Raw genomic sequence first — 19768 nt, forward strand, 5'->3', positions numbered from 1 at the left:
ATCGTCCTATTTCAATTTTGTCCAACTTCGCAAAGGTTTTCGAGATGTTTTTATATAATGTATTTCACCAAACCAACGTGGATTTGTTCCGACACGATCGATGGGAACCAATTTAGCTCAATATACTCAGTATACAGCATATCATATGGATAACAAGGGACAAGTTGATGTGGTGTATACAGATTTCTCGAAGGCCTTTGACAAAGTTAATTATGGCATACTTCTTAATAAGTTAAGTTTATTTGGCTTAAACGATAATCTGATTCTTCTCATTAAATCCTATCTTTCTCAACGTGAACTATATGTTTCATATTACAGATTTAAATCTGACAATTTTATAGCGACATCTGGAGTATCCCAAGAGTCAAATTTAGGGTCACTTATTTTTATTTAATTTATTAATGATTTATCTCTGTCTCTAAAATCTAATCATCTGTTTTTTTGCCGACGACTTGAAGCTACTTCTGAACGTATCTAATTTGGAAGATTGTTAATGAAGGGTTGAGTGGAAAAGGTGCTTAAGCCACAATAAGATGAAAATGAGCAAAGCTTCGTTAAAGTTGAAGGCATATTGTAAAATATTTGTAATGTATATTAAAAATTTTACTTCATTGTAGACTTTTATTTTGATAATATATAAACGCGTGTACTGGAACAATAGAAAAAGTTGTTTATTTTTTTTTCACTTACAACAAAAATTGTTGAATAGGCAATTATTACTCTACCAAAAAAATGACTACTTCCTTCACATTAAACTTTATTAAAGTAAAAACATATACATTGTGATAAAACACTTTTAATCTGATATTTCTTCAGAGCCGGATAAGTTCCGTATGTCTGGATTTTCTATGAAATCTACAACATCAGGATGTCCTTTCAAGTTTTTGTAAAAATTATGGTGGATTAAAGGGATGTATAGAATCAGATCCATTAAGTGTTGAAATTTTTCCTCCGTTAATTCTTTGCCATTTAGAAATAGTAATATAAGAATAATTTTCTTATGTGTATCAGGTTTTAGTAAACGCTTTCTGGACCTGATATTTTCTTTATCCACTTGTTTTTGTCCTCCCTCCTGCACAAAACCATCCGTATTGTAAGAGTCGTCGCTCTCATCACTTAATTTCTTCATATTGTTGCTGGGTTGAAGTAATATGTTACATAGTATATTTACTCCTGCAAATAAAAAATTATCATGCATAACTCATAAAAATTATTGGAACCAGACTTGCCTAACCCACAAAAACACAATATAGCAAAGATGCCTAACCAACATGCTTTATTAATACATGGTTATTGTATTTACACATCTGTTTATATATAAAGAAACAATTATTGGAGTTTTACTTACTTTTTCTGGGTACATTCGAACAGCACGGTTCATAGTCTGGATCACTGGATTTACCTGAAGCACTAAAAACATGTTCACTGCTTTCATCAGAGGCAGCCATTTTAAAGGCGTTTAGGCAAGTGTGGCTCAACTAAAAATTAAATTTCCTTGTTGCCACAGTTGACGATAGATGTCACCACGTTATTCGTGTAGAGAATGCTTAGGCAACTTTGGCAAAATAAAATTAGCTTACATAAGAACCTCATAGACAGCAATATCTGATTTTTTCAAATTTGAGGGATAGGCAACTTTTCCTCTGAACCCTTCGTTTAATAATGGAAATTTTTAACGACCATTTGGAATTAATTGGAATTGGTTTGCGTGCAACAAAAAGCATTATCTTTTATTTACGGGAAATCTAATTTCAAATTACCGCTGAAAAGTTGAGAATAATAAAATCAAATTTATTTTTAGAAAACATATTTTTATCAAATGGAGGCAAACAATGTCAAACAATCTAGATTAGCTAAAGATTTCTCGACAAGACTGCTGATATTGCAGGAAACAACTACTCTATGGAAAATGTGAAAACAAAAGATCTCTTTGTTTATTACCTGTTATTTACTTGATTAGTCTTTATTAAAGGTGATAATAGAACAGCAAGAATACAGGATATCTTTGAACTATTTCAAGTTTTTTTTTACAGATATATTTCCTCGTATTTTTAGGGTAAAGGTATTTTAAGGGTAAAGATATTTTAAAGGTAGTTTAAAGGTTTAAAGGTAGTTTAAAAATATGTTAAGGGTAAATGTTTATTTTACATACCTAGATTTCTGGTGTCGATGAACATTGTTTGACTTCATTTAATAAGATTTAAAAAAAAGGTTGAATTTTTTTTATTTAACACAATACTTTTCTTTACACAGTTCATACTACTGCATTTTTATTTTATCACAGTATTTTACATATTTTTTTTACTTAACCTTCGCTGTTATGAAAATTGACTAAACTGAAATAAAAAAAAAATCAGTTAAAATTTACAATTATAATCCCGTGACCCGTAATTACTTTTACGCTTTCGAAATTGCCTCTAACTTTAAGTATTTTCCACCGTGTGGTCGCCACTTTTTTTTAAAACGTAATTTGAAGTGACGAAAAACAAATGCATGCTCGGCAGCCCTCCAAAAATTCCCTTAAGGGATTGACCGCATTGTCACGTCAAGCAGAAAAGGATTAAATATTAATACTAAATGCGGCTTAGAGAACCCAATGTGATGGTCATTTCTGATGAGACTCATATCTCCCACATTTTTTTAATTAAAAATGCATGTACGTGCGACGCATTTTCAATAGGCGGCACCTACGATGGGCAAAGAGAGCCCTTATAAGGAAACATTATAATGTAAAAATAGTGTAGTAGCTTTATTTCTTATAGTAATGTACCAGTTGAAATGAAGAAAATATTTTATATCTCTAAGAAGTGTCTACGAAAGGCGTGCATTTATTTATTTTTTTTAAGTAGGTAATTAATAAAAAGTAAGTAATTAAGTAAGTAAGCACTACTCATTGAGGGTCATATTTTTGGACTAAATTTGGAAACAATTGGTTCAATGGTTCCGTAGTTAAAAACAAAACTGTTTTGTTTAATTTCGAATTAAACTCGCAAATAAAATAACGTTAGATTACGGTGTATTTGACATAATTTCCATATTTTACAATCAAAATTACCTGGTAACAACTGTGTCTCTTTATTTAAATGTATCCTGCTTATTCTTGGACAAAAGATTTTAAGTCAATCAATATTTCGCTATTTCTAATGAAGCAAATAATTAAAGGAACTTTGAAGAAATGTAGAGTGTATATTAAAGAATTGAGTTAAGTTTTTATTGAAACCCTTCAACATAATTTTTTAATATTGGCCCATATCCTCATGACATCAATATAACATGATGACTAACATGATCATTTGTTTATAATTTAAAGAAACTTCGACGGTCCTACGTACATATTGTAGCTTTTTCTCTGTCACATTTACTTATGAAATTCACGATAGCAACATAGGGATTACATATTGCTTGAAGGGAATATTACCTTAATGTGGTTAATAAAGCATTTGTTTGTATACTTCCATGAAATCTAAAAAGAAAAAGTGGTATTCCCACGATTGTCTCAAATCTGAGTATTTAATTTTCTCTGTTTTTCAAATACACTACACATAAGTTTATGACATGATAGCTAATGAAATCAGATAAATTAAACCTTATGTTATCTACATATGTGTATATAGGGTGTTAGATTATTTTTCCCTTAATCCTCACTATTCCTTAAGGTCCTTACACCTTCCTTTATACGAGTATTCTTAAAACGATCTCTTTGACTAATTGGTATTTTACTAACTATGTGTCTATCGATAGGAACAGTAATAAAATAGGATAATGTAACAACTGCTTATCTGGAAGTGTACACAAATTTTGACCACAGCTTGGTGTCCTTATATGCAACCACGCTGTATTTTTAAATCAGGTTAAGGACATCTCTTCTAGAAGAAACCATATCAAAGGCAATATTAAAGAAAACTTAAAAGCGTGATCCTAATCAAAAAAATTATTTGGAAAATATAAGGATTGATTAATCACGTTTACAAACTCCAGAATATAAAACTCATCAGAGAAAGAAAGCAAAAAAATATCTAGTCATTAATATACAGAGTGACCCATTTGAAAGCGGGCCACCCTCATAACATTTTTATTTATATAGGGATTTTTACGAAATTTTTTTTGAAATGTAGAGGGGGGAAAAGTGTATTTTGGGGCCAAGCGCCGTCCAGTTCTTTTTTAAACTAAGGCCTACTAGATCACATTCAGAGGCTGAAAAATCCAGAATCCATATTAGCGATTTTTTTAGAAAAAATCTGCGTACGCCACTGGATTCGGCGTCCCCTGAAATGGATCTGTACCAAATTTCATGAAAAAATATTCAACATTAACGATTCTGCGGCTAAATTGCTGTCAAATTGTTTATTATGCATAAAGAAACTTTTTATCTAGTAACCCATGCGATAATAAATCAATCACAACAAATATTTAATAACACGTTTAATAGACATCATTATACCAAAATACAATGAAACAGACAGAAAAATGAACGAGAAATTAACATAAAATTTACAAAAAATACAATAAAATAAAATTAACACACATGAATTAAATTAAATTCTGGAATTTTCAACTAAATCTCCATTTAATTGAATGAATATTTTTGTAAATGTTGCCTCTCCTAGATTTTTTTTATGGGGGTTCATTAAAGAAAAAGTTTACTACACTCGTCCAATGAATGCAGAAGAACTGCGCGAAAGAAGAAGATAGGCATGCGCTGAAATTACAACACATCAATTGTCTAATGTTATGGCACACATTCAAAAACAATACAATAAATGCATTCAATTAAATGAAGATTTAGTTGAAAATTCCAGAATTTAATTTAATTCATGTGTGTTAATTTTATTTTAGTGTATTTTCTGTAAATTTTTTGTTAATTTCTCGTTCATTTTTCTGTCTGTTTCATTATATTTTGGTATAATGATGTCTATTAAATGTGTTATTAAATATTTGTTGTGGTTGATTTATTATCGCATGGGTTATTAGATAAAAAGTTTCTTTATGCATAATAAACAATTTGACAGCAATTTAACAGCAGAATCGTTAATGTTGAATATTTTTTCATGAAATTTGGTACAGATCCATTTCAGGGCACGCCGAATCCAGTGGCGTACGTAGATTTTTTCTAAAAAAATCGCTAATATGGATTCTGGATTTTTCAGCCTCTGAATGTGATCTAGTAGGCCTTAGTTTAAAAGAGAACTGGCCCCAAAATACACTTTTCCCCCCTCTACATTTAAAAAAAAAATTCGTCAAAATCGCTCCATAAATAAAAATGTTATGAGGGTGGCCCGCTTTCAAATGGGTCACTCTGTATGTACATATATATGTGTAATGAGTTTCATTAATATAAGATAAAGGTTTATTATAATTAGATATACTTTTTGCAGTGGTAAAACTGTTTATTACTTCTTTCCATTTAGATTTTAAAACAAAATTTAGTGGACTTATACAAGAAAAATGCTCTCGGGAGATGGGAATATTTTAAATCTGTAAAATGTGTATCTTTTTTCGTATATTTAATTGTAAGTAACAATTGATCCAATCCAATCTCTATTGTCGTCATTAGATTATTTAAAATAATCTCTACCACTTAAACAATTTACATAAAATTTTACAGCGGTTGCCTTGCTTTTGATTTAAAGGAAAGAAAACAGAACACTCGGACAGGTCTATTTTGTTTTGATTCAGACTTGCTTTGATGTAAAACAGTCATCCCTAATGTGTACGTGACAGCTCATTTTTTTAAATAAATAATGTGATCTCAACACCTCGATTGAAAACGAATTTAAAATTTTATCTTCAACAATATAAAGAAATCGAATTGATGGTATAAGTTAAATCTTCAAGAAACTTTAACAGTTCCCATGTCATATGGGACAGTTTTCTTCTACTTCAAAGAAAATGGAGATGTTAATTTCTTAAAAATATTTATTTTTTAACATTATTGGGAAAGGAATTAGTTAATCCCTATAAGTCCAATATTTCCGGTCTTTACAGTCTCTCCGGTATTATCTCTTAGAATGAAGCAAATGGAAGAAAACCATCATTGATAAATTGAGCACTGTAGCAAATTGAGATATGTCACAAATACATTAGTGGACATTTTGATAACTAGAAACATAAAATTTGTTAAATAGATGTTTTTTACTGGTTTTCAAAAATTATATTGGATTTAGGGCAATTTGAGGATCTCATAGACTTATAGAACTTCTTCTAGTTCTTTATCAACTTTCTTCATCACGTTTACCAATTTCTCTATATTAGGATCTTCTCTAACAGGTATTTTTGAGCCACTAGCCTCAAATTTTACTATATTTTATATCTTGTTTTTTTAGTGGCAGTCTTTGTACCGTTTTTGCAAAGTTTTGGTTCCTCTTTGTCTTATCTTTCTGTTTCATCCCCTAGGTCTTTAATATTTGCTTCCACTTTGCTGACAATCTCCCGCTCTATGCTGTCCGATTGAAATGGTACTTTGAGACGAATTTTTTTTAACAAGGCAATGTTAAAATGAAAGAAAAATTTCAAAAATGAGTCTCAAATACCTTACAATCCTTTTTAATAATAGATAATTATATAATTTCTAGATTCTATTTTATTATAACAGATTCTATTAACTTTGTTTATAATGTAATAGATTAAACTGTCTTAAAAACAACTAGGTACGTTTGACAATGGATTTATTTTTTTCAAATAATGACGTCCCAATGCATTTTATTACTTTTAGAACTTAAAATAGTAGTTTCATATTTTTTACTGTTGTAATGTACTTAAAAAGTGGAAAACATCACATTACATATTCTACGTATCACTCTAGTTTGTGTATTTTAAAATAAATAATTTAATGTTGCATATGCATTAATGATATCTATATTCACTAGCGAATTTGTCTATAATCGAATAGGTACATTTAATTCAAAACTAAAATAGTTGTAGGTAGGCACATGTAGTGGTAAAAATTGTTGTAATCTCCGATCAACTTGCAATTGAATTCAATTTTCAGATTTATGTACCTTCAAATCAGCATAAATTATTTAATTCAAAACTTGTTTCTAATCCCAAATGACATAACGAAGAACAAAAATGTTCAACAATACAAAAACTTTTCGGACGTCCGGAAAAATATATTTAGGAGCAAAAAAGGAAAGCTTTGCGAGGACATTTAAAATCCCCAGAATTCCTCAATGGATTACAATTTCGTAGTATTGTAACACGACCCCAGAGATTACGATCGCGCTCCCCGAATCGCATGCGGTCCCGTTTTATCTTCCTATTTACTTGAAATACAGAAAATATAGTATATAGCAAAACAATATGTTATATTAATATATACGAGTTATTGTTTTTATAACAGTTGTGAACCTGTTTTCGATAATAATTATGTGCTTCAAGCACAGCGAATAATTGTTTTATATGCTGTGGTTCAAGTTTTAAAAAGTTCTGACGTTCTAAAGTAATGCTGACGCAAAAACTATTCTTGTGAATATAAAAAAATGAAACATTTAGTTTGTTGTAAATCGGATTTATGTAAACCTATCTTTAAAATTGTTATATGAAATTTTTGAGCAAAATAAAGAAATAAATTCTCCCTATATTTAAGTAGCTGTAACAATAAAAAATATAGATAAGCCCTGCCTCTAGTTTATATGATACTCCATATACACGGGAGTAAACAGATTCTTGCTTTCAAAATTGTCGATTTAAATGATTTTGTTCCATTAAAATAAAATTTTGTATGTCAGTACTTATGTATGTGTTACTTTTTGGAACTTTTTTCAAGTTTTTTGCATTTCTAGGGTTTTCGAATAATTATTTTATAGATTTGTCATCAAAATTTGATTATTCATTAATAAATATTAAATAACGCTTGTGGAGTTCAGGAACTTGTAGTAGATAATACACGTAATTCAAACCAAAAAATATATCAGATTCTGTGATTGATTCTGAAAATTATGAATATTAGTTTCTTATCGAATTCATCTAATTATTATTTGAAAATAAATAATAAATCACACCTAATGGAACAGAAATTTGTAATCAAATATTCCCTTACGAAAATGATTACATTTTCAATAACATATGTAATTCAATCAAGAAGAAATTAAATTAGCCGCATTAATTTGGGATTTACTTCAATCTGAAATAACTCATCGAACACATCTGATTTTATATTTCTCAAACAAGCATAATCATTTTATTCAGATTTGATAGTCTAGTAAGAGAAATCTGAGATGAGTGCTATTTTTTTTACAAAAAATTTGATAGTTCAATAATTTTTCTGAAAAAATATTATAGATTTCAATTTTCTAAACGACAAAACGACGACATATTTCGTTTTTCAAAATTACATAAATCATATTTTTGAACATTAATCAAACATCAATCGAAAGAAGAAGAGTTAGTGATGATTTATAAAATTAATTAAGAGAAATTAATTAGAGACATGAAATACACGAGAAAAAAATACTCCAATAAAACAAGTATAGAAGTTATTAGGTTACCTGCAAAAAGATATGAGCTTAATTATTTGTTGTATTATTTCATTTTTTTTATTTTTATCTCAAGAATCTCTAGAAGTTGCAGGTAGGTAAGAGAATATTGGAACACTGCGTATATTCTGAATTATTATTATTATTCTTTGTCATAGGGGTTAATTATTTCAACCCCTTACAAAATTACTTCAGGATTGAAAAAATTTAAAAAGTGTAGCTTTTTTGACAGATAAAATTCATTTTTTGGAGGGGCGTAACTTTTCAGGGAGAGTTTTTTTAAAAAAAAATTATACCAAAGACCCCTATTAATTTTCATCAGAGAATCATCCCTTATATTTTTCTGGTGTTATTTAGGTACACCCTGTATATCTCATATTTTTTTCATTCTAACATCACCTTTGACAAAGTCCATCACATAAAATAGCTACTACAGAAAAATTGTGTTTCTACATTTTAGTTAGCAATATTTCGTCAAGTAACTTCTACAACTTTAAAAAAATTTTATTTTGAAACGACAGTGTCAAGTGTTGAGTATTACTAAATTAATGTGAATAATTGTTTCTTAGAGTAGGTAGTTGCTTTCCTCACTATCAACAGTTAAAAATTTACACACCTAGATTTTAGGTATCAAAGAACAGAGACTCCATTTGATAGAATGGTTTTAGGAAAAAATGTTTTTATTTGAATACCTTTCCAATAGAGTAAAAATTCAAGTGCTAAAAATAAAATATACATCTTCAGACATATTTGCGTAGCTATATTTTTCAAAAACCTGGATTTATCTGAGAAAAATTTTTTATGGCAACTATTTCTATTATTTTGGTAAGCATTACATGTAATTTGTGTTTATTTTTTCATTGACTATACATATAAACTTTCAAGTTCTCTTAGTTATTTGAATTTCAAATATAACCACTTTTGAATGAAATAATATGAGAATACGTTAATGCGCATCCTTTTAAAATTTCAACCTCGATTGGGATGAAAGGCTGAAAACGCTGAATTTATACGATAAAGTAATAAAAAATGGACTTGAATTACTGAACATGTTTTTCAAAATAAATGACCACCAGTTGAATTATTTGATTGATACCTAATATTTAGAGTTTCACCACCAAAGTATCTACAGTTGTCTAAATACATACGTTTTTCATTTTTCCAGGCCACTGGACACCCCTTCAAACAGTACATTAAATACACCAACTAATTACAAGTAATTTATTTGTAGAAATACGGTTTTCATAAATTAATCAAAAAATTAACACAGCCTGGTAGTCAAAATTATTTTTAAAGCGTATATTTAAAGAACAGATAAAACCACCAATTAATTTACGACAAAAATGCACTTCACAATTACGTAGCAAATTCATGAGTTATTCCATAATTTTAGGAAGTAAAATATCGCTCTTAGCCACAGAGGAAATTTTGTTTCAATCTCTCTGTCAAAAATAAATGACCTTTACACAAATGGAAAGCTTGTTCTTAATAATTATTTATTTGTTAAATTTTCAGTTACTCTTTTTATTTAATTATATGTTTCTGCCAAGTAAGAAGAAAAAATTTAAATAACTGTAATAATATATTAAACAGTCAACGTTTTGAGAAACTCTCTCTGTTCGTTATCACGTAATTTTTTTTCGAACTAATAATAGATCTATACAGAGTAGAAAGTTTAACCGGAACAAATGCTGTAACTTAATAAATAAAGGTTTGTCGGAAAATTCGTGAAACACCTCAATTTTTATTTTCAATGGGGCAGTTACAAAGGGGTCTGTTTATTTCAGCAACCCCCAACTTTTTTTTAATGGAAGGCTAGGTTGTAGCTTTTTAATAATAATAATTCATTAGCCCAACAGAAGTAATTCCACTTATAGAGCTAAATTACATTGAAATAGTACATAATATAAATATAAAAAACTCAATAACATCAGAAGAACAAAAAACAAAAAAAGAAGAAAGATACAATAGTTCGGTAAAGTGTAGGAGTTAAATGAATATACTTAACCTAAGACATGTAACTTAAAGCAAGAGAGGCATCAATTACGATCATGGTTTACTATACTTTTTCAATTGCAAATAAAATTACGTATTTTTTGTTATTTTTATAAGCAATGTTTCGGAAAAAATAAAATAAGGAAATGTTTACTCAAACTACTTTAATGCAAAAAATTTCCAAAGTGCCACTTTGTTGCTGACAATACCCTAATTGATAATACAAAGCATTCCGAACATTTTGTAACAATTCCGACGTTACTTGCCTAATTTGATCCCTGATTATTTGTTGAAGCTGGGCAATGTCGTTAGATTAAGTGGCAGTTGCTTTTAGTAGCACAAACCTTGCTTTTTAGATATCCCCAAGTGTTTCCGAATAGGTGGATTGAAAGAAGGGGCCCAATTGAGTAGCCAGCAAGATCACCCGATCTTACCCCATTAGATTTTTTTATGGGGATATCTAAAAAACTAGGTTTATGGTACTAAACCTAACGACATCACCGAGCTTCGACAAAGAATCAGGGACGACATTGGGCAAGTGTTACAAAATGTTCGGAATGCTTTTTATGATCGATTAGGGTATGCCTGCAACAAGGAGGGTATTTTGAAAATTTTTTGCCTTAAAGTAGTTTCAGTAAACATTTCCTTATTTTATTTTTTCCGCCACGTTGCTTATAAGAAGTAACAAAAAATATATATATATCTAATTGTATTTGCAATTTAAATAGCCTTAAAATAAAAAAAATCAAACCTCTTTGTAATATGCCACATTGAAAATAAAAATTGACGTGTTTCAGGTATTTTGCGACAAACCTTATTTATTAAGTTACAGAATTTTTTCCAGTTTCCATTCTGTATAGAAGTATTGTAGTTTTATGGCATTCGTGAACAATCACAAATATTTTTTCTTTTATTCGTGTTTTTGCTTTCTTGATCTTTGAATTCCCGTACATCATTTATCATGATGGCATTTTTATGGTCGACTGATAAATTTATGATGTAAAATTATTTTTCCCATACCAATCCTACTTCATTTTATTTTTGGAATATTTCAAAATACACCTAAAAGGAACAAATTAGAAAATATGATAAAATCCAATTTGGTATCCACAAGAGAAAGTATTTGGTTATTTTACTGGAAACTATTGGTTAAGAAAAATCTCATTAAATCACTTAAAAATGGATCCTGATTTTTTAAATAGAATTATAAAATTAAGAAAGAGCGACTCACATGTTTTGTTTTTGAAAATTTGAATGTTTAGATGTATTACTTTTAGTAAAACATTGTTTTACAACAAAAAATCTATCGTAACTATAAAAATGTTGAAATATTCATTTAACTTTTCACATTGATTTTGAATTTGTTTGTGTCTAATAACTTAAAAAATTCCTGTATAGTGACAATCGTAATCAAATTCGGTTCCATCTGAAAATATTGGCATGTATAAAGTTGATTTATTCTAATGCTGAAAGTATTGCATAAAAAATCAGTTTTTAGCAAATGGATTTTAAATAGCAAATGTTTTCAAAATTTTAAGGATTTTGGAAAAAAAAAATTAAGAATTATTTCAAATTATTACATTTAAATTTTTATTGTAAAATAAAAATGAGAAACGGAAAATACATTTTTAAGGATTTTGGAAAGCAAAAAATTTAATAACTATTTCAAACTATTACATTTGAATTTTTATCGCAAAATAAAAATTTGAAACAGAAAATCAATTTTTTTATTTATTACATCAACACGAAAAAAAATTCTTAAATCACGAATGGTATATTTATGCGCAAAGAAATATATTATTGATGCTAATATACCGCAATCTTAAACTAAATAAAATTTATTCAATTAAATAATTCTTAATGGAAGATATTTTCCTAAGTTTAAGGTTGTGGTATATCAGCATCAAGAATATATTTCTTTGCGTATATATAAATACATCATTCTAGATTTAAGATATTTTTTGCGTGAAGAAGACGTAAGAAATAAATCTGAAGAAGAAATAAGTAAAATGTTATAAAATTATCTTTTTCAAACTATTGAAAGGCTTGCGACTGGGTATTTCGAAACGCGTTTGACAAAGACCTATTAGTATTTTAGCAGAAAACTTTTAAAAAGTACATATTAGCAAACTGAAGTTACTTTTAGTTTACTTTTGCAAAATACTATACTTACAAGTATCTACAAAAAAGAAGATTTATTAGTCAGTTTCTGAATACGTTTTTGCAAATAATCCGGTGATTTCAACACTTACTTATTGACAAAATACTTTCCTAATTTTCCCAAAAGTATAATCTATAAAAATGGTTTTAGCAGTATATAAAAAAATTGGTATATACATAATTTGCACAGTTTTCTGTTATATATATATATTTTAGTAAAGAGGTCGAAATTATTACCAATTATCATGGAAAAATAGGTAACATACATTTAATGTCAAGAAAATGTCGGCAACGCGCAAAATTCAAATAAAGTACAACGTTTATTTTTGAGTCAGATAAAGCACAAACGATTTAAAAATCATTTTTTCTTTCGTGCTTTTCAGAGGAACACAAATGTACGAAAAACAGTTATCCACTTTAAATTATTATTAATAAAATACACTCACGCTATATTTTAAAGGCAATACTGGAACCGGCAAAAGTGTTTTCGAAAGTTGATAGAAGCGCTACACGTACATGCACGTTAAACTTACCTCCCTTTTGAGCTTGACAGATCTGCAACTGTTGGAGACTGCAACAAAAGTTTTCAGTTTGTTGCGTGAAGAGAATGTCTGTTGTACATGCGCCTCAAATCATGGAAATAATCAGGAGGAGTGACTATAACTTCCCACATGCGGTAGGGTTAAGTAATATAATTTCATTTCAATTTTTATTATTCATAACACTTAAGAAGAAGGTCACTTTACACATCTAGGTTGAAATTAGGTTCGAAATTTAATATAAGTAAGTGGTTGGGTCCATGAAATGTGGTTAATTTCCTGTGAAAAAACTGGATCGCTTCGCTGTATTAAGCAAATGCGATGCATTTATAATTGCCGATATAAAATAAACTACGATTTTGATGGCTAACTACGTATTTTATCAAAGTGTTAAATTTATTTCATGAATTACGTCCGTACTAATTAATTCAAATTAAATTTCAAAATGCCAGCTTCACATGCCTGGAAAATGTATCAATCATAAATAATAATTTTATAAAATTATTTTTTCAATTCACCAACGTAGTGGGTAATTTGCATAAATAAATATTCCGGATATAGAAAAGACGGTTGTAACAAACAAATACATAAATCATGTTTTTGCAAAATTTTTCAGCGTTTCAACTATATATTTAGTTTATTAAGGTTATTTCGCAATAAGAATAATGTTTAATCTTGCAAATTTTATCAGGAACATAAATATGTTTATCTGCTCCCAATATAGTAAATAGACTACTAATACATTGTTTTAAGGAGGTAAGTGGATTTTACCGTAGAAGTGGAAGTTGCTATGGTCAACGGTAGGTAAGTGAGGTAACTTACCTCCCTAGGGAAAAAAGCGGTTTCGAGTTATAAATACATATTTTATGAACAAATAAATAGAAATATTAGGTGAACATTACATTTTATTAATTATTATGAATGAATATTTACGGTAATTGTACAGTTATTACATTTAGTAACATTTATAAAAACTGGATTATTATTCCTCTCGCGTTTACTAACGTCACATTTTTCTGGAGGCTCAATATTATCTAACTGATCCATTAATACAGTATGATGCGACGTACTACTAGAACCTAGTTGAGTGTCATTGTAAAGAATCCTGTTGGCTATTTCATTTCTGTTACTTAAACCGTTAGACCAGTCATTATACACATGAAAGAGCCTGTTTCGGGAAAAAAATACTATTATAAGTTTCTCTGCGGAATATTGTTCGGAAACCTGTTATAAACAAAATATCAAAAAATCAACTCGAGGCTAGTTGGGAAACTTTGATTTAACAGTGGTCAAAGTTACGGAAAAGTGTTTTTTTTTTACTCACGTAAAACAGCTATTATTCATAGCGAAAAAAAGTTTATACAAAAAAGGTAGGTATTAAATAAGCCTATAAAATGAAAAAAGTCCGATTAAATTCCGATAATTTGTTTATGCACAGAGCTCAAAAATGGTCGAAAATTGCCGTTTTTTCAATTGCTAATAATTAATGCAATTTTTATCGCAGACACTTGTAATTCAGGATTTTTTAGGCTTTTTGCACCGTTAATAAGTGGTAAAAATTTTAGCTCGAAAGCTTCATTGGTTTGGCGTTGGCGGAATTTGTTATCTAAGAAGATGCTATTTTCAATTCATTTTTCCCAAGCTCACAGGCGTTGTAGGGTTTTGATCATTAGTTGTTTTTGTACTTAAATAGTTATATTGACATAGGCATTTACTGAGAATTTAGTTTTTCAAATTTAATTTGTTTAAAATTGACTAAATAATGTTAATATTTATTAAATTGTTAAGATAGGTAATTATTATAAAATAAAATAGTAACCTCTTTACTTTAGTTTTCTTTGAATTAAAAAAAAAAGTCGTTGTTGTAAGTTGATTAGAAGCTGAGATATTTTTTTTTATTTATTTAATCGTAGTGACCTTAATTATTAATATTAAGAGCCGAAATTTGGAGAGAGTATACATTAAGAGCTATATTTTCATGTCCTACATTAACATTAAGGTGAATTCAACTATTTAATTTCGAAAAAGAAGATAGCGGCGATGCATTTTATTACTTGGTCTAGCGAACGAGTGGGGAAGGCGAGGCTTAGCATGCGCACTTAACGATGTTATAAATATTAACATTTTTTCAGTCATTTTTAAACAAATTAAATTTGAAAAATTAAATTATCAGTAAATGCATATGTCAATACAACTATTTAGGTACAAAAACAACTAATGATCGAAACCCTACAACGCATGTGAGCTTGGGAAAAATGAATTGAAAATAGCATCTTCTTAGATAACAAATTCCGCCAACGCCAAGCTAATGAAGTTTTTGAGTTGAAATTTTTACCACTTATTAAGGGCGCAAAAAGCTTCAAAAATCTTGAATTACAAGTGTCTGCGATGAAAATTACATTAATTATTAGCAATTGAAAAAAGCGGACAATTTCGACCATTTTTGAGCTCTTGCGCATAAACAAATTATCGGAATTTAATCGGACTTGTCTTATTTTACAGATTTATTAAATACCTACCTCTTTTGTATAAACCTTTTTTTCTCTATGAATAACAGTTTTTTTACGCCAGTCGAAAAACTACTTTTCCATAATTTTGACCATTGTTTTAACAAAGTTTCCCAACTAGTCTCGAGCTGATTTTTTGATATTTTCTTTATAACACGTTTCTGAACAATAGTCCGCAGAGAAACTTCTAATAGTATTTTTTTCCCGCTAAAAAGTTTTTGTCCTACGTCAGCAACAACTTTCTGCAATTATTGTGGCTGATTTCCACCCACCATGTCTCTTGATTGCTAATACATCAACTCCTGTATTAGCCAGTAACGTTGCCGATGTTTTTCGGAATGAATGGCCTGTATATGTTCCAGGATGTTCTAGTTTCAAAAACTGTGCAATCTTATCATAGAATAAGAATTATAGAAAGGGTATTATTGCCGACTGGTTGATTGTAACATCAGTTTTAATTTCAAGTTTAATCTTGATATATTTCTTGAGAAGTAATTATAAACGTACCATTTTTAGAATCTGGAATTGGAACTACAATAATGTCATCGAAATTTTCGAAATTGACGTTGTGCAAAGTAAGTTTGCATAACTCATCAGAACGGCATGCTCCTGCAATGCCTAAGATCATCACTACCTTCATTAGCAAATATGTGTTATCGGGTGCCTGAACGAGAAAATCGTTGACTTGTTCTCTTGTAAAAACATTTGCCTTTTTAGGTGTATAGCCATCATTGATTATATAATTGGGCAATTCAATCTAAAGAATACTCTTAATTTCTGCTCAAGCTTTCGAGAATTTTGTATCCTCTTCTTCAGGTGTTCTACAATGAACAGGATTCGTAGTATAAAATTTAAGTACAAATATTTTAATACAAATCTGAGGTTAATATAAAAAGCTGACCTACTGGAAGAATTAAAAAATATATATTTTTGTAGAGAATTGACCCTTAGTTAATTTGTCCTTTTTGTATTAATTTTTACCAAGGAATGTTCGGAGGCACTTTAGTATAGAGAGTTATTTCTTTACCTCCATAATTTTGTAAATTTTATATAGACAAGACAGCAATCAAGGGTGATATTAATAGGTACTTTTACAAGCATTTTGAATTAATGTGGAGTCCTTGGGTAGTTGTAATAAACAATCCGCAAAAAGTATCCTAACAGTTGTACTGACTCTAGAGACTTTTAGGGGTAAATAAATCAAAATTATATTTTAAATCTAGAAATATATGAAAAACCTATAACTTCTATTCTTAAATATAAATATTCTTTTTTAGTAAAGTGAATTAGGAAAGCAGTTGTGCAAATAAAACAGAGCACATGCAATTTTCAAATGGGAAACATCCCCTTATGACGTTGACATATTCAACTAGTTCTCCTGTTCCTTGTTGAACACTTGATTGTGAATATCATAAACAATTCTTTTTTATCAGTTTTTTTATTTTTTAAAGTGGTCAATCTCATATAATATATAAATTATACACAAAAAAGTTTGCATTTCTGTCCCAGGTAGAACTGCGCGAAATTGAGAGAGAACGCATTGGAATAGAAGGAATAAGACATAGGCGCAGCTGTCTAAGATGCAAACTTATTTGTGTCGGTTTGTTACATTTCTAACTGATGTATTAATGTCACTCGTAACTGTTTTCTTAAAAGATAGATTGAAGAATTGTTATTTACGTCAAAGACATTTTTATTTCATTAATTAAATAGGTCGTAATAAAGAAATGTACCTAACAATAATGACAATCACCAACACGTTTCTCTTAGAGCGTGATGCATGCTATTTTTTTGTATCCAGTTAAATGTACAAGGGGTGAATTCTTGGCATCAAATTATTGTCATTCAACCAAACTTATCTTAGTCATACGTCAGCGCATACATTCTACATACTTCTAATATCTTGGTTGAATTATACAGTTTATTTTCTAAAAAACTTCTCTTAGCTTTCCTCTTGCTAATTATAAATTAACATTATCGAGAACTATGTTCCAACATAGTTGATCCCAGTTTAACTGTAATCAACTAATTATTATTGTTAGTCAACTGTTGGTCAATTAATTGTTTAATTCATCAATATTATAATATGTAGTTGACAAATGGTGAAAAGTTAAGTTTTCTGAATATGATAGTAGCCCGTCACTGAAGTTAGATATTGAATTGTATCTTATAAACTTAAATAACTTTGGAATAAGGTATATTTGGCTAAGAAGATTGTTACATTCTACACAATATTTACAATTTTTTTTTTAAAGTACGGGATAGACTACTTTTTTAGAGAACAGTAATATTTATTGTTATTAATTAATAACTAATAACTAATACTATAAAGAAAAAAAAATTATTGAGTAATACTCACTAATTATTTTTGACATCATGCCACTTTATTTCAAATTTGATTTTTTTATGACATTCAAGTTATAACACATACTGGTACATAATTAAGTTACTTTATAAAATTAAATTGGTAATTTTACAAAGCACTTCTGTTACCACAATTCATTAATGTCACAATCGAATCATAACATGTTTAACAAAGGATTATAATCCTTTTAAACACCTACGAGACTCTCTGCTGTATATCATTCTATCATAGCAACTTTATTTTCTACTGTGCCTTTAAATTAACCATTCACTTCAGAAAGAAAGTACCTAATTAACATTCTGTCAACATTGTGATGCCGACAGACACATAACATTACAACCAGATATTAGAGATAAAAGGAACATTTCGGATATAGCTATCAAACTTTATTCCAAAATTTATCTTAGAATGTATGGAACTTTTAGTGCTTTCACTCACACCGATTTTTTTGCAGTGTAGCTATCTGTATCGCATTACTTTTGAGTAGCACACCAAGAAGTTGATACGATATTTTGATAAGCGATTAATTATCTATGTTGGCTTGTTCAAAGTTGTGAACAGAATTATCCGGCTCGAAAGCAACTCTTGTTAACATAACGTAAAAGTAAAATATGTTCCGCGATCAAAAGGAGGGGAAATCTGTTTATTTTTATTTTTAAGGGTCAATATTGTTAAAAATTCCGCTTGTATCCAAATGAAAAAATCAACAGGATGTTTTCGTTTCCGGATCGTCTTAATCAAAGATGTCAATCCGTCTTGATTATAAAAATACTCTGTACAATATTTTTTAAAAGAAAAATTAAGTTGGCCTTGTTAGGATCAAAAAACACTTATTTTCTGTACAGGTAAAGTACCAATTTCGTATAAAATATACCTAGAAAAGTTGTTTACAATTAAAATATGCGCCCATGGGTTAAAACCTAAATCAATTAAGTTCCCTTTTTATGCAAAGGATCGAAAAATGTACGGAAAATATTTTATTACCGCTGATCGACTTAATTTTTCAAACACAAAAATATGTATCATATTACTTAGATAGAATAGTAAAAATGTTAATTTTCTATTGAATAATTGTTTACGCATGACCTGCAAACATCTTATTAAATATTGGAAAAAGACTGGTTTACATAGCATTATTGAGTTCTAAAAACACAATCAATTACTACATTTTCAATCATTTTCTTTTAAATAATACTTTGTATATGCTGACTAACTTTAAACTAATTTTTCTGTATTCGAACACAAATGCAATTTTTTAATAGAAATGACTTTTTTCTATAAAATAAAAATTAAAAATGTTCCTTCACTTCAATTCTGTCAGTGTTTTTTGGAATACAATTATTATATTGCTTTAAATTAAGAAAGTATATAAGTATAGTTACAAATATTTTTTATCAGACTAAATTATTTCCACTTTTAAATAAATCAAGATATATTTTATGTTATTGTATTTTTATGCATTCTTTGATGAAATGATAATTTATAATGTTTACTCATGTGTGAGATTACGTGGTTGGACGAAATAAAATTAAACTACCTTAGGACGTAGGTACGAATCTGATTTTTAAATGTTCACAATTGTAGCAAGCATATCAAATTACCTCAGTATAATATTGTTAATATGTAATCACCTGTTTCATTTGTTCTTATTTTGTAAAAAAAAAAAAACTAACAAAATTCTATCGCCTAGGAATGGGTACATTTCGCGAATATAGAAGAACTAGTTGA

At 28.9% G+C, this 19768-nt stretch overlaps 1 protein-coding gene across 1 annotated transcript in view; it reads right to left on the bottom strand.

The window, feature by feature from the left end:
- LOC108906353 overlaps positions 1-13197 on the bottom strand; it is a 68622-nt gene extending 55425 nt beyond the window's left edge. Inside the window, exon 1 of the mRNA XM_018709586.1 lies at positions 13163-13197. The gene's annotated coding sequence lies outside the window, so the exon portion shown is untranslated. The remainder of the gene's footprint in view (positions 1-13162) is intronic.
- Between the last annotated feature and the right edge of the window lie 6571 nt (positions 13198-19768).

Source organism: Anoplophora glabripennis, unplaced genomic scaffold (assembly GCF_000390285.2).
Source record: "Anoplophora glabripennis isolate ALB-LARVAE unplaced genomic scaffold, Agla_2.0 scaffold139, whole genome shotgun sequence".
Taxonomy (NCBI): Eukaryota; Metazoa; Arthropoda; class Insecta; order Coleoptera; family Cerambycidae; genus Anoplophora; species Anoplophora glabripennis.